The 15,078-nt window shown below is 39.4% G+C and overlaps 1 long non-coding RNA gene across 1 annotated transcript in view; it reads left to right on the plus strand.

Annotated features, from left to right (window-relative positions):
- The first annotated feature begins 1,275 nt into the window (after positions 1-1,275).
- Gm37004 overlaps positions 1,276-15,078 on the plus strand; it is a 39,166-nt gene continuing 25,363 nt past the window's right edge. The window contains exon 1 of the long non-coding RNA XR_003953863.1: positions 1,276-1,492. This is a non-coding gene — a long non-coding RNA (predicted gene, 37004). The remainder of the gene's footprint in view (positions 1,493-15,078) is intronic.

The raw sequence follows: 15,078 nt of genomic DNA on the forward strand, positions 1-15,078 counted from the left end.
CTCCAGCCTTGGGCCCAGTTTCCAGGCCAGAAGGTGGAATAGTGGTGTAGTTGGGATGCTTTGGGGTTACCCATGCTCCTGGGAGTAAACTGGCATGCCCTCTGTAGGCAGCTCCAGTAAACCTACTGGTTTATTAGTTGGCCTTTGCTCTGTCTTTGGGTCCCTTATCTGTTGTGAATAACTAACTGTGTGTATCTTCTCAAGGTGAGTTCTGAAAATGGATTTAGTTATAGCTAAGACACAGTACTAAAGTTTTTAAAATTGCACTACTGTTTCCAGATGAAGTGGTTTACTTCAATTCCAAAGCAAAAATAAATAACTAAAGCTAACATAACATGGAATACCTGGAGATACAGAAGAGTCATTTATAGGTGTGGAATTTGCACCAGGCTGTAAGATAGATTTAGTGGTATTTCAGTTTGTTTCTCCCTAAGATCTCAGGAAAATTTGAACTGATCCTAATAAAATTCTGTTATTTCTTGTGGGACTCATGAAAATAAGATGATAGATAGATTGAAAAATGTACCTACAAGTACAAACAAGTTCAAAACCATTGTTCTTGCTAGATAAAGTGGCTGCAAGTGATCTCTAGCAAATCAGGTTTTATCGCAAATGTGTTTGCAACTCTGTCTTCTGGAAACTTACGTGCAAATTTATAATATATAAACCTGACTAGATAGAATCTATTAATGAGTACTACAAACACTTTTCTGAGTTTCAAATGAATTCCCTGCAATACACTAACTTGCTTTAGGGCTTCAGTCTTGACAAATCCAAACCCACACATTAGATTACACCCTTTCACATGTTCAGGAATGCCAGGCTCACTAGGCTAAGTCCTAGAACATATGATCATTTGCTTATATTTTCAGTGTGATCCTAGAAGGGACTAAAAACCTAAATCCTAGTGTCCCAAATCCTCTCAATGAGAGTGGCACATAGAATTTTAGAATTGAATGGAGCTTTTTAACTCATTAAGCTCAGCATATTTTTTTTTCTCATCTGAGTAAGAAAAACAACACCCTTCCCTTCTCTTTCATTTAAGTAACAAACACAAGAACCAAAGATTTCCCCTATCTTTTTCTGGATGAGGATATTTTTGAAGTCTCCAGGTCAAAAAATAGTTATCATTCCTAGTTAAAACCATCCTTTCAATAAACTGTTCATTTGGTTATGAGGGGGTGAAAATAGTGACTCCAGATAATTTACAGAAAGAAGGCGACCAGAAAAGATATGTAAGCTGGAAAATAGTTTTTGAAAAGTGACTATAAAGAAACTCAGTCTGGTGTTCCGCTGCATGTGCAGAAACAAAGAAAAAGTTCATCAGCCCCGACCTTGCCCTGTTGCCGACTTCTCGGTTTGAGTATTAGGTGACCTGAACTGAGCTGTGTTGAATTGCCTGCTTTACAGGAAACCACCATCCTAACTGCTCCTCTCTCTTCAACCAACACCCAAAGCCACTGCCAATGTCTAGGGGATGAGACTTCACAAGGTAAGTGAAAAAGAAAACAGGGAAGAACGTAGCTTCAAGTAGAATCTGGCGAGAGCTTTGGCTCAGGATAGAAGCACATTGCCCATGGGGTTGGGGTTGGGGGTGGGAGTGGCGGTGAGAGGGGACATGTAGGCCTTGGTTTGAAGCATCACTTACGATGTCAGTGTCTTGAGACAGCTCTTAGGGTTCCTGAGTGTCCTCTGAGAGATGGAAGCAGTCTCTGCTGTCTAGACTGAGGAAGTGCTCTGTGTTTTGAAGGACGGATGTCAGAATTTTAAAATCCAAATGATGGCTAAAGAATACCACTGGTTTGATTGACTACTCCTCATCGTGGCCCCCCTTCATATTGTTTCATTTGAGTAACTCATCTTTAATCCTGAGATGCAGAAAGTTAAAAAAAAAAGAAAGAAAACAAAACAAAAAACAAAAAAAAAAAACCCCTGGCTTTTAAAATATATATATCGCCCTACCACACACACATAGTTAAGACTTAAATATACTGTAGACATTGCTATTTTTTCATTTGTAATATAATATTTTATCATTTTTGAGAATTCCATAATACAATGTACTTTAGTCATGTTCACACCTGATTCTTCCCTCGAATTCTTCTCAATCCTGCTCTACCTACAACACTTCACTGCTTTCATCTTTTTTATTGTTGTTGTTGCTTGCTTTTTAAAGTTTGTGCTGCTCCTGTCTCTTGTGAGACTATGCCGGGGCCTAGCAAACACAGAAGTGGATGTTCACAGTCAGCTATTGGATGGATCACAGAGCCCCCAATGGAGGAGCTAGAGAAAGTACCCAAGGAGCTAAAGGGATCTGCAACCCTATAGGTGGAACAACAATATGAACTAACCAGTACCCCCCCCCCCCCCGAGCTCGTGTCTCTAGCTGAATATGTATCAGAAGATGGCCTAGTTGGCCATCAGTGGAAAGAGAGGCCCTTTGGTCTTGCAAACTTTATATGCCTCAGTACAGGGGAACGCCAGGGCCAAAAAGTGGGAGTGGGTGGGTAGGGGGGTGGGGGAGGAGGGTATGGGGGACTATTGGAAATGTAAATGAAGAAAATACCAAAAAAAAAAAAGTTTGCACTGCTCATGTACTCATGGGTGTAGGCCTATGCACTAGAGTGTGGTCAACCAATCAGGGGCCACACCCTTAAAGAAAACTGACTCTCTCTCCCCCAGAAGCCATCAATTGTCAATAGCAACTCAATTATGAGTGGCAGCTCATGAGCGCATCTCTCCTCTGGTTTGAACGTTGACTGATTGGCTCCAGTCCTTCCCAAGTTCTGACTCTTACAATATCTCTGCAACTCTTCTGCAGTTGTTCCTGAGACTTACATGGAAGGCGTGTGATGTAGTTGTCCCATTTGTGAACAAGGTCCACACACACTTGTTCTTGGCTCACTGACCAGTTGTTAATTTCTGATGTAATCATTATCTATGACACAAACATCTCTGATGAAGTCTAAGAGTTGCATTTTGAGGATGATTTGATTTAAGGCATAGTTTTTTGTTGTTGTTGTTGTTGTTTTGTTTTGTTTTGTTTAAAGAGTGTTTTACACTAGTGCTTCACAAAAAGAGAATGGCAGAAGTTAGTTTCTATAGCTTTTTTTTCCTATATCTTTTTTCCCCTTCTGTGAGAGGCCACCTAGACTTGAATAGGTATTTATGCCTATTATTCTTTTAACTTTAACTCTGAGTTGATTGTCCGGCTGTCAATACCTTTTTCTATGCACTTCCCATTTTTCCTCTTTTGCTTCCTTCCTGTGGTCCTGAATTCTTCTTCCTCTCTTATAGTGTCCAGGCTGGTGTGTCACAGGGTGATCCCAAACCCAGGACAGGTGGGGCATGCAGGATCCAGGTCCAGCTGGGACTGCAGGAGGGAGAAAGCCTTCTCTGGGAGTTTTAGCCTTACAACCTTTTTAGAGGATATTCAGTGAAATGGCTTGTGAATATAGTGAATATAGTTTTTTTTTTCTGGGGTAAATCAAGGGCTGTATAAGAACCTTGGAGAATGGGGAAGCGTTCTTCTTAGGGTGAAGTTTCATTGGCTGAAGCTTAAGGTTCTGGGAACACCTCATTTGCATGGAGAGGCACTCTCTGAATCCCAGGTGCTTGCAGAGCAGGTTCTTATCTGGAGGAAGTTGAACCTGTCACTTTGCCAAGGACTATGTGACATTCCTCAGGTAGAGGATGTGTTAATCTGGCTCCCCAGATCAGGCAGAGAGGAGGAAGCCCCTCTGAGAAAGGGAGTCTTCCACTTTGCCCTGAGCTCAGGGGAGTTGTAGGACATGGTAGAGGACAGCCAGGAAGAAAACACTGAGTCCAGAGTATTGTCCTCCACTAACTTCTGAAAGTGAAGTGGCATTGTCTAAGGCACGTGAGAAGAAAGAGGCAAGATCAATGGCAAAATGATATAACTTATGGCAGAAAACACATATTTCATGTTTAAAAATCTGTCCCCTTTTATCTTAGCTTCTGGTTACTTGAATTTTCTTTCTTTCTTTCTTTCTTTCTTTCTTTCTTTCTTTCTTTCTTTCTTTCTTTCTTTCTTTCTTTCTTTCTTTCTTTCTTCCTTCCTTCCTTCCTTCCTTCCTTACTTTCTTCCTTCCTTTCCTTCTTTCCTTCTTTCCTTCTTTCTTTCTTTTAACACATTCACTAGTCTTGGTTATATTTTGTTCCAACTCTTGTTCCTTGACGCTGGATGCTGATTGGTGCTGCTGGCGGTGACTTTTAGGCAGCTGTCTGCACTTTAAATAGAATAATTTAGAAAACTGCTTTGACCTTTAAGCTTCCTGAAAGAGTGATAAACATTTCGGAATGATTTTTGATTTGTGAAGATACAGTGGTTATGCTACAATGCAGATATTATAGGACTTCTAGCTTACTACTATTTTAGTGATAAGTATCAGTGGCATAACCTAGAAAGAACAGTACACTGGAGCCGCTCATGTCCTAATCCACTTGAGGCATTATGAAATTAGTTTAACATTATTTTCTTCTAGGAGATAAAAAGGGTGTTTGAGCCATAGGCTCTTTAAAAATAAATCGAGATTTTATTTTCTGGGCTGGGGTGGGGTGCGGTTGAATAATTTTCCACATCCAAAATTATTATAATTCCAATTTTTAAAATATTTTTTTAAAAAAATACATAATGTGCACAGTATAAATGAGGGGAGGGAGTTAAAAATTAAAGCAGCAAAAGAATTTTGCAGTTCTAACATGCATATGTACTAATTATTAAACAGCACCAAAATTCTAGTGGTTTGTAATTCTTTCCCTTCATGATAAAATCTGGGCTTTGACAGTCAATTGTTTAGGGGAACAGTCATTTGATTATATGAATTGGGGTGCTTCAAGAAATGTGAACAGAGACACCCCTCTTCTTCATTAACCTTTGATTTGTTTTCATTAGAATTGAAGGGACCCGGCACCATCAGACCGTGGTGACTCTTTCACAGGCTGGCGTGTATCTTTAAGTCCAGTGCCTACAAAATGGTTGTATTTGTATGCATGTGTTGGCAGTACTGTTTCAAAATGAGAGTTCTGGAATCATGTCAGCATGCTGAAAATCTACACTATTAAGACTCAAGGGGCAAGTTTGTGCCTGTTAAGTAGAGGCGAAACTTGCTTTCATTATGAATTTGTGATTATAATTTGAGTGTGTTCTGAAAAAGTCAGTATAGATATTAGACCTCAACTCTATAACTCTTGAATAGACATTTTTTTAAAGCGAATTAATTTAAAAAAACATAGAGTCTAGGGTTTTGCTCTGGTACTGTAAAGTTTTGCTTAGTAGCAAAGTCTACTTATGTTTACTCTTTCATAATATCTTCAAACGTTAAACACCAGTCATCTTCAATCTTATTAGCACTTCGATCTTAGTAGAGAAAATAAGTGTTAGGAAAAAAAAAATCTAGTGATCACCAACAATGTCCTTTCATTTTGCACTCCTTGGGTCCCAGCTAGAGAATCTTTCAGTTATTTAAATAAAGTCTGTAGCAGGCCCTTCCTTGTCCTGTGTTAAGAGATTCTGATCATGTGCTGGGAAGATATTGATGGACAGCTGGTTAAAGATAATGCATTTTATACATGTCAACCAACCAGCCTTGTCCTTGTAAGTATTCCCTTTGAGACTTATCTTATTCTATTCACAGAATAAAACCCCATGAATGTGGATTCGTTTCGAGTAAGACTTTATCAAATACTGAAGAGAATGGGTTTCTCTTTAAACCGTGCATGTGTACTGATGGTATCTGCTATTTGACAAATATAAGAAAATGCCAAGAGAATTGTAACAGGAGGGTAATTAGGGTGGTTTCGTTGGGAATGCCCACTAAGGGCTTTCAGTTATGAAAAGCATCACCGAGAGCAAAGATTAAGAAACATATGCTTGTTACTGGAAATGGTCTTTACAGTTGAGTGTGGAAATCTTTTAAAACTAGACATATAATAGTATATAGTTTAAAAGCGTCTATGTTTAAGAAACCTTTTGTTGTTCTATGATCTGATGTGTATATTTGTTATCTAACACATTAGAGAAACTTGAAGACACATTCCATTTCTCTGTCACCACTTAATCCCAACCACTTCGGCAATTTCTCTCTCTCCATCTACACTCAAACATGCCCTCTTCACTTCCTGCTAGCATGAGATACCTCAGTAGAAATTTAAAAATGGAGGTTTACATACAGTTTCAGATCACTACAGCTATGTGTGTTTACATTTTGTGTGAAAAAAATGCAAAGAAAGCATTCCTTCTCAACCCTCTTCCTGAGAATTCCTGATTTTTTTTTAAGACTGTTACTTTGTGAAGGCTAAATGGTTATATAATGCACGGCCATAGAGGATGCATGCTTTATTAGTTATAAAGTGATCTAGATTAAGAACCTAACGAGTGACTAATCCTGGTGCTCTGAAGAGAGAGAGAAGACATATCCTTCCATAACAAGCATTTACAAGGACAAAGCATTTCTAACCCCTCTTGATTCCCCAGCCACTAAAGTGGGTAGGTGGAGGAGCGCCTCATAGAAGCAGAGTAAGGGGGGATGGGATAGGAGGTTTGCAGAGGGAAAACTGGGAAAGGGGAATAACATTTGAAATTTAAATAAACAAAGTATCCAGTTAAAATTTTTCAAACAAAACAAAACAAAACAAAAACAAAAAACAAACAAAAAAAACTAAGTGTAGTTAAAACTTGGATCTTAACCAGGAAGTCTATACTTTAAAGGTCAGCATTGTAAATTGGTTTCCTCTGCAACAGCAAAGTGTCACAAACATGAGGCACAAGGCAAGACTTCAGCATAGTTCTGTGATTTTGGTCACACAGCTTACTTTAATTTACTTTAAGCTGTACAGGAAGCTAACATGAGATGAATGCTGAGTTCCTGGCTTCAGACCAAGCAAGTTCATACTTGGTAAGATTCCACTCTCAAATGTCATTTCCCCCAGCTTTTCTACACTGGCCCATGACTGCCAACCACAAGTTGATGCACATTTCAATGAAAAGTACCCCTCAAATAAACTTGTTACAAACTCGAACCGATCATCATATCATAACTTTATTTGGAGGACTTATATTCTGCCAGTGTATTTCTTTCTTGTTGAACAAACATACCTTCTTAGCATAAGAAGCATAAGAGATGAACCCTAGTCATGCAGGTCCAATAGAAACTAGCCAATAAATGGAGCTTGGTAGGTAGTGTGGTTTGTTCCCAGGGGTGTCTTCATTTCATATAAATACTAGTTTATATGAAATATAGTTTGGGAGCTAAAACCACAGGTGGTGATACCAGTACTAGGAAGAGGGTTGAGAAGGAACTAGGTGGAAAATAGAAATAGGCAAATTCGCAATTGCCCTAGAATGTACATAGTCAGCAAACAGAAGGAGAGAGTATCCTATCCAGGATTGCTATCCTATTCTAAAAGAAGGAATGAGGGAAGGAGGGGAGGGAGGCAGGGAGGAGGGAGGGAGGGAAGGAGGAGGGAAGGGGCAAGCATGGGGAAGACTATTGGAAAAAAATAGACCCCAGGCAGCGCCAAATGTTGAACAAACTTAAGTTACAGGGAATGTGGGGGGTTTCATGGTGGGCTTTGGGAGAGACTTCTGGAAAGCAGTAGCGCTGGAGGCTGAAAGAGGAGAGAGCCACCACTAACCACACGTGTGCAAGCATTTGGTATAGGGCTGAGGGCAGAGTGGGCAGTCTGAGCAAGGAAAGGGACTCATGAAATCTTTCTAGTAAAATGTTATTTGGCATTATAAACACGAAGAGACTTAATCTGAAATGATTCTGTAATATTAACAAGGTTTCTGGGCTTTTGTCTTACAAAGGCAAACAACAAACAGAGAAGATTATTCGAAATAGAGAATTAACTCAGCCACTTGAAATACTTTACCTTAAGCCTGAAGGAAAAAATTTATCTTTGAGCTTTAGTATGTTTAACTTAGGATCTGCTGGTGTATGTCTCCTAAACACCTGTTCAAATGAGGGGTTTTCTCTCCTCCTCTCTGTGGTGATTTGTATTCTGTGCTCAGTCGGCGATGCACAGCATGCACGATGCTGCCAATTTAATGTCAGGTAAGTCAGCGTGTATTACAGCTTCAGGAAACACATCTTTTCACAGTGATAGACCATTTTGAATGGGAGTTTTCTAAATATGAACATGGGAAAAAGATAGTATTTGTAAATTAGAATCAGTAACAATGTTCTTAGAGCTAGGAACAAATATTTTTTAAAAAAAAAATCAGTCACAAATGATGCTAAGTGATTTGCATGCTTACTGCATTACCTAACTGGTCATCAAGTGCTTCAGCTCTGATTTTTAGATTGAAGCAACATATAAAAGCCAGAGTGTTTATCACCACTGTCTTCACTTTACAGCTTGATTTGATGGTGATTTCCGACCCACCCCGAATCTTCATCTCTCTTCATGCCAACCCTTCTCTGATTGGCTTCATTCCCTCCCAAGGTTCCAAATACCCCCTTTATGATATTGGTGGTCAGATTTATATTTCTGAACCTTTCAAAACTAATGTGTTTACTCTGTTCAATCCGTGAGTAACAAATGATCTTTCCTGCTTCTCAACTTCCTTTCATTTCTCACAGAGTCGAGTGGAGAATGGTGGAGATATAATGCACTGTGTATGTTTTAATGTGCACTTGCTAGGCTCTGGCATGTGTGCTCACACATGGGACCATTACCTCAAGCAGAACAATGAATACAGTCAACACTAAGTCTCCTCATGCTTCCTATTGTTTTTAGGTTCTTTCCACTCCCTTGTGAATGGCACACTTTTGCCCAGGTCTTTTTTTCTGTGAAATTTGGCCTAGTTCTTTTGAGTCTCTGTGCAGCTGCCTTTGTCAGTGAATTGCTGCTGTGGTTGCGGGGAGGTAGGATCCCGTGACACTTCAAATATTTACTCACCAGCCAGCGGGCATTTGTGTGGGTTCTAGCTTAGGGCTGTCCTACGTACAGCTGATATGGCCACTGATGTACAAACAGTTCATTCTATGGCTATGTATTTTGATCTGTCCTAGGTAAAAACCTAGGACTAGGAGGGTTACGTCACATAACAGCCTTAACATTCTTTAGGTTATAAATTTTAAGAATTTGCCTAACATTTTTTTTTCCTCTAGTGTAGCTGTACCATTTTCATTCCTGACAGCTGTATTTGAAAGCTCTTTGTTGCCATCCGGCAGACTATTAGCATGGTCAATATTTTAATTATAAAAATGTGTGTGTATTGTTACATTCAGTCGTTCTAACTTGAATGTATTAGTAACAAACGATGCTGTCAATTTTGTCTGTATTCATTTTAAGAAACATGCATGCTCAAATCATCTGTCATTTTTTTTGAGTTGGGTAATTTTCTCTCTTAATGTTAAAATGTGAAACTATTCTCTCTAATTTCTCCAGATTTTGTCTCCCTGGATGTGTATGATGAGCAGTGTTCTGCTTAGTACTAAAGAAAAGTGCCTGACTGCTTGACTCATTAGGTAGCCAGTGATGGCCTTGAGCCACTTTCCAAGTGTGCTTCTATCCTTAGTTTAGGTACTGGGGATAAACTCTGAGACACTATGCATGCTAGGCAAGTACTTTACCAACTGAGCTACAGTCCAGCATGGATTTCTTAATTTATCTAGAGTCTAAAGGTCATCTCTTCAACTCATAGTAGCTAGAAACTTCCTGTTCCCTCTGCTACCTTTGTGGGGCCTCTTTTGGGGGCTGTGAACTAATTCTCTCTAGTTAGTCTCAGGAAATTTCCATTTGGTGACTCACAGTCAACTTTCAAGTTAATGCATCCAAAATAGAGTTCTTCCCCTTCTGGAAACTTTTTTCTTTCTTCACCCTCTCAGTATATGGCATCGCCAAGCACACACTTGCTTGCACTTGACATCTAGAAGTACCTTTTGATTTTCCCCTTCTCTATCAGGATCTAAGCCACACCTTTCAGGTAAAATAAAGAGTTAAACCATCAATCCTTTTTCCTTTGCTTCCTCTCATTTCTGTGATCCCAGTCTATAATGAGAGCGGTCCTCGTTCACTGAAATTACCCCATCTCCTAACAGATTTCCCCCTTTCTTGCATTGCTTTCTTCTGTCCTCTACCATAGCCATCCATCATGCCAAGCATCTGGGAGCCCCTAAATGTGTAAAGCAGGTTAAATCAGGCTTTCTTGAAAGTCTTTAATAATACTTCTTGTTTCAAATAAATAAAAATATCCACTCCTTCCAATGTCTTACAAGGTATGAAAGAGCTAATCATCATATCCTGGGTAATTTATGGTTTTTTATTTTGTTTTGTTTTTGATTCTTCTCTTAACATGGCCTCACTATTTTCTAGGAAATAATGAACTGTTTCCAGCGTTAAAAATCTTGTCACCAAATAAAGTGTTTTTCTTTGAGTTTGTGCTACAACCCAACCTATCTTATCGTCCAGATCTTACCTAAATAACAAGCGGAAGCCTCATTAGCTCTCCCATGTTGCTAAGCCTTTCATGTTACTTGCACTCCTACTGCCTGCTTCTTATGTTCTCAGAAACTGATTTCTTCCCAACTTTAGTTTGTTGTCTTATAGGTCTCAAAACTGTTATTATGCTGGCTTCTATGATTTTTGCTCACTACTATTTATCTAGTATTTGCAGCTGCCTGCTACCTATAGATATTTAATACTCTATCATACAAAAGAAGGATATATTTGAGTTAAAAATCACTTTTTGTGGCCAGTAAAATGGCTTTGAGGGTGCTTGCCATCAAACCTCATGGCCTTTATCTACATGGGGAGAAGTAGGGAACCAATGAACCAAATTCTACAATTTGACTTGTATACGTGTATACAGTGGTACACACACACACACACACACACACACACACAGAGTTAAATGTAATAAAAATGAGATAAAATTACATTTGAGATGATTTTTCTAGGGCTAGAAATTTTTCAATGTTACTTTCTTAAAAGTACCAAACCTTGGGCTAGAGAAATGGCTCAAAGGTTAAGAGCATCGACTACTCTTCTAGAAGTCCTGAGTTCAATTCCCAGCAACCACATGGTGGCTTACAACCATCTAGAATGTGATCCAATGCTATCTTCTGGTGTGTCTGATGATACCTTCAGTGTACTCATACACATAAAATAAATAACTTTTTAAAGTACCTAGCAAACCTCTATGACTGAAGAGCAAACAAGAGATTTGATTTTAAGAGGTAATACTCTGGAGAAAACCAAATTTTTACCTTTCATTTTTGAGGACCTTTCAAAATAAAGCATAAGGGCAAAGTTATCAAATCTAATGGTATTGGTATAAAAGCAGACACACACACCATTGTGACAAGATAGAGTGTCCAGAAGTAGCCCTGTGCACTTATTGCTGACTTATTTTTGACAAATGTGACAAAAAACACACTACAGAGACAGGCAGAGCATGAAAATACAGTTTTTTCAACAAGTGGTGCTTGGCAAACTTGATATTCATATGCATATCTGCAGATAATTTACATTTTATTTCCTTCTCTTACCTTGTAAAAAATCAGCTCAAAATAAGTAAATCTAAACTTAAAACCTTAAATTCTTTAACAAATAAGATTTAAAAATGCAGAATAATTCAACGTATAATTATGGGCAGCAGATTTTCTAAGACACCCCCCCCCCCAAAGAACAGGAAACAAAAGTAGAAATAGACAAAGGAAATTATAGCAAACTGCAGGGCATTTATTCAGTGAAAGAAACAGCAAAAAGACAATTTTCACAATGAAAGAACTTTAGAAGTTGTTCAGGTAACTCATTTCCAAAGTATCCGGAAACTTTCAAAAGCCCATTACAAACCCCTAAATAATCCAATTAAATATGGGAAAAGACTATTAATAGACACTATAGAAAAAGGGGAATTGTCATACACTTGTTAGAGGAACATATGAGATAGAACATCCCTTGGAGAACCTGTAAGCCTACTCTGAACACTAATGTCTCTCAATAATCCTGCTACTCTTCTTTAGGTACATAGCCAATGGAAAAGGCATCGACATATTAGTGAAACACCTGCATGCTTATGTCTATTGCTGTGCTAGTGACAGTCACTAAGATATGGAATCTACTTGTATGAGTGCATGGCATGAAATGAAAAAAAAAAATAAACAGAAGACAGTGAAATAGTAAATGAACATTGAAAAAAACTACATAGTAATGCATATCCTATAATTCAGGAGGCATGGGCAAGGAGATTGACATTCTGCACCAAAAGATAAGGCCTTGTCTCAAATGAGAGAGAGAGAGAGAGAGAGAGAGAGAGAGAGAGAGAGAGAGAGAGAGAGAGGTAATGTCATATTATCACTTGCAGCAAAATGGATGGAACTAGCAGATCTTATGGTAAATGAAACAAATCACACACAGAAAGACAACTACAGAATATTCCATCTCACATGTGGATGTTTAAAAATTCATTCAAAATGTTTAGTAGTGATTAATAGAAGCTGGGAAGGCTGGGTAAGGGAGTAGAGATAGGAGGAAGTTGGATAATGGGGTCCCAAGACACTTGAGTTGATCATTAAACATGTATTAAATTATCATTCTGCATCCTATAAATGTTTGCAAATAAATATTTAAAAAGATAAAATGCTGTCTTCATATATAAAACTGTCAAGATTCTGGGGTTTGCCAAACATTTAGTAACCAATATTATTCAGCTCTTATGTAATATTAAGAATTTTTCAAAGCACAACTACTAAGTGTGGGGTGCTGGGCTGTGCACAGATAGCCTGGTCCCTGGTCGAGCATAGGTCTGGAACCCCCAGAGCCCTGGTGGGTGGAGATTTCCACCTGCATGGTACAGCAGGAGTTTAGCCACGCCTCCTGAACCTTGCTACAGCCTCCCACAGCCCCTTCTGCAGAGAGGTATGTGGCATCTTAGTAGCTGCACCAAGCCCTCCCACATGCAAATAAGGTTTCCCCAAACTCTCAGTCCAAGCCAAAGAGAAGTACTACTCCATTGTCTGAGCCTTTTATCATAAGAGCTGTAACACTTCGAAACAAATCTGCTTTCCTGAAGCGCTGCCTGAGGCCATGCCACACTCTTCACTGGCTAGTCAGCTTCTCCTAGGCCCAGCCTGACCGGACTCAGTGCAAGGTGGCATGGAATTATGGTGAGGCAGAGATGGAGGTGGAGCCAACTGGCACAGTGGAAGCAAGGAAGCGACTTTCCCTCCCTGCCCGCACTCATTTTCCCTTCGCTGGAACCCTCGCACCAGGTCTGGCCAGAGATCTCTGTGGAAAACCTCTGGTACCCAGGACCACAACTAAGTTGCTATCAGTTCCTTTGTGCTGATTCTTTGTCTTCTATTACATGGTCACCTGTCTTGTTGGGAAGTGGATTCAGAGATTAACTCATCTAAAACTGTTACACTAAAACTGTTAGATTTGGTGTCTGAACTTCTGTGTTTGTCATAGTTTAGGATCTATGTTCTTGGCCCCTTCTTTCTTTCAGTAGAGGTTGTGCTATCCATAACTAAGTAACTAGGGACTAATCCTTGTTAACTTTGCCCATGATAGCTTTAACCTGCCATCTTGAATAAGATGACCCTTTCTGAAAACTTGAGAGGTGAAGCAACTGTGGCTTCCCTTGCCTCCTTCCCTTCTCTACTGCACTGTTCACCAGGTTCAGGTTGCTGATGGTGTTACCATGGTGTACTGCTTTCCCATGAAGTGTCCTGCAGTTACAGATGCCTGATGCTAATCTTGTGGTGGGAATATAGTAGTAAGACAAAGAGATAGATATGTGCTTGTGAAGTTTACATTTTGAAGTTAAAACCAAAATTACCAATTATCATCCTTGTGCAGGCTTTATGCAGCATTTTGCGCACTCGGGCTTTTACTCTATGACATAAGTTGGTATCTCAGTTAGGTTTGTATTGCTGTGACAAAACAATATAACCAACTCAACATAGAGAGGGAAGGGTTTATTTCAGCATACAGTTCCGTAGCATAGTCTCTCACTGAAGGGGGACAGGCAGGGACTCAAGTAGGGTAAGAATCTGGAGGCAGAAGCTGATGCAGATGCAGTGGAGGAGTGATGCTTACTGTCTTGATCCTCGTGACTTGCTTGTCCTTATTTTTTATAGCACACAGGACCACCATCCAAGGGATGACACTAAGCACAACGGGCTGGGCGCTTCTACATTAGTCATTAATCAAGTAAGAGCACTGCTAGACTTTCCCAAAGGCTAATCTGGTGGGCATCTTCTTAACTCAGGTTCCTTTGTCGAAAATGACTCTATCTTGTGTCAAGTTGACATAAAACAGTCAACACAAATATGTTAGGAAGTTTTCAGCATAAGAGTGATGATATGACAGATTTTATAGGATCATCTTGTCAAATATAAGAAATTCAAAGGGTTACCAATTTAGGATGAAGCAATATCCTCCCCACCCCCATAACATTGTAAACTAAAAATGTCATAAGACTGGATGCTCATCCAATCCAACTGAATGACTGAGTGTCCTTGCTAAGTAATTTGGAAATCTGTAGAGCCAATGTGGCTATTGTACAAAATTGAGTTAGAGTATCATGTCACATGCCACCAGAAGAGATACACTTTCAAAACCTGAAGCACTGTTTCTGCTAGACATGTGTCTAGCTGCCCCCACTGCAAAGTAGAAAATCTAAATGCAAATATCATAACTCAAGTGCTGTCTGAAGTTTCTGGCCTGGAGGGCTGGTGTAGTAAAATCTCTTGGCTAGTGTTTCAGATACACTTACAATCTCCCTTAGACGAAGAATAAGTTTTAGGCTGTCAATCAATGCCATTCTTTGCACACACTCCATCCCCCTTACCTAATGTGGGCTCTCCCATCACAGTACTCTGATCCAGTCTATCCTATCACTCCCTTATGGATACCTAATACACTTAGAGGTAAGTAAGGGGGCAAGAAGAAAGATTCTCTTTCTTTGTATGTGGGCTCTGTTGCAGGAATCCCAGTTTTCTTTGCTTTATAATAAAGATTGAAATGTAGAGATTAAGTTTTCCTAAGGGTTGGATATGAGTAATTCCTGGATAAAGTACATGTTTGAGAAATAGGAAATAT

This window comes from Mus musculus, chromosome 2 (assembly GCF_000001635.26).
Source record: "Mus musculus strain C57BL/6J chromosome 2, GRCm38.p6 C57BL/6J".
Taxonomy (NCBI): Eukaryota; Metazoa; Chordata; class Mammalia; order Rodentia; family Muridae; genus Mus; species Mus musculus.